Here is a 1,661-nt window from a genome sequence, read left to right as displayed (position 1 = left end):
AACAGCCTGGAACGCATGGGCCCCGCCATGGGCCCGGCCCTGGGCGCTGGCATCGAGCGCATGGGCCTGGCCATGGGTGGCGGTGGTGGTACCAGCTTTGACTGTGCCATCGAGATGGAATGTGGAAACTTTGGAGGAAGCTTCGCAGGCTCTTTTGGTGGAGCTGGTGGCCATGCTCCTGGGGTGGCCAGGAAGGCTTGCCAGATATTTGTGAGAAATCTCCCGTTTGATTTTACATGGAAGATGCTAAAGGACAAATTCAAGGACTGTGGCCATGTGCTGTATGCTGACATCAAGATGGAGAATGGGAAGTCCAAGGGCTGCGGTGTGGTTAAGTTTGAATCGCCAGAGGTGGCTGAGAGAGCCTGCTGGATGATGAACAGCATGAAGCTGAGTGGCCGAGAGATCAATGTTTTGGATCAATAGAAATGCTTAAGCAGTTGCCTTTTTTAAACATCGATACCAGACCTCTGAATTTGTATTTTTTCTTGTTAACCATTTTCATTTGTTGGCTGGATGTATAAAGATGTTTAAAAAATTCATTTGCTTTTTGGGGTAATTTGAATTACTTTTCTAATGACTGGGGTTCTATTTGACTGTTTGCATTGAGATTGCAATGTGTGCAATTTTTTTGTAGTTGTGGCATCTTGTTGACATCAAATATGACTTTGATAATAAATACCAATTCCTGAAAGAAAAAAAAAAGTGGGTGAGCGACATGAGAAAACAGCATGTGTGATGTTCCCGGAGGATTCGGGACACCTTACTGCAATAGGATTGGAGGAACTCCATTCTGGAGGCTTAAAGAGAGTATAGTGCATTTGCAGAAACACTGCGCATGTGTGAGGGAAGGTGCAGTGTGGATCTCAACAGAGGATGAGTAAGGCAGAACTACATGGTAGAGAGGGATCTTGTGAAACTATAATTTCTCTTTAACCCAGTAGCATTGGACATCTATTTGCTTTGAAAGGTCAGAAACTCACCATATTCAATGGAGGGAAAAGAGTCACAGCAACATCCATTTGTTCCCCAGTCTAGGGAAGGCAAAGAAGCTGGGATTAGCTAGCAAATTGGTGAATAGGAATGAAGGATTGCTCCCCAATAATACCATCACAGCCCCAGCAGATACTCATTTTCCCTCTTCTCCTGTGTCCACACTGAGCACTGATCTATCTTCCATGGCCTCCTGCGTTCGCTAGAATCCCCAGCACTGCCCTTGACCTTCCTTCACCACATCCTCCTCCCATTTGGATGCTATTAATTCCTGAACCCAGTCTTACTCTATGCCAGGTCAGTGCTCTTCTGTGCTGCGCATCTCCAACTTTTTCAAAATTTATTAAAGCCAAAGTCTCCCTAACATTTTAAGATGATCAGCTGGACTTGAACTGCAGTCTCTCTGCCTCAGCCTCCTGAGTAGCTGGGATTCTAGGCAGGCATGGATCATCATCCCCTCTTAGTGCCACTCACCTTGATGAGGTTGGAGAAACTGTCTCAGATCAGGAGCTTGGAACACCATTTTCTGTTTTTTGGGGCAAGTTCTTGGTTCCTTTACAGTCAATAACTTACTCCTAAGGAGGAAAGCGGGAACTCCAGATCTCATCATGTCTTTCAAACACCACTCACATCTATCATTTCATCTTCTTTTCAACCACAAAATCTCC

At 45.3% G+C, this 1,661-nt stretch overlaps 1 protein-coding gene across 2 annotated transcripts in view; it reads right to left on the bottom strand.

Moving 5' to 3' along the window:
* The window catches only part of LOC105743656 (tripartite motif-containing protein 5-like), a 38,545-nt gene that overhangs the window by 15,700 nt on the left and 21,184 nt on the right, over positions 1–1,661 (bottom strand). The gene's annotated exons all lie outside the window — the stretch shown is intronic.

The sequence above is a fragment of the Octodon degus genome, unplaced genomic scaffold (genome assembly GCF_000260255.1).
Source record: "Octodon degus isolate 3935 unplaced genomic scaffold, OctDeg1.0 scaffold00146, whole genome shotgun sequence".
Lineage (NCBI taxonomy): Eukaryota > Metazoa > Chordata > Mammalia > Rodentia > Octodontidae > Octodon > Octodon degus.
The sequence above is the reverse complement of the archived record's forward strand: the minus strand, read 5'-3'. Positions and strand labels throughout refer to the sequence as shown.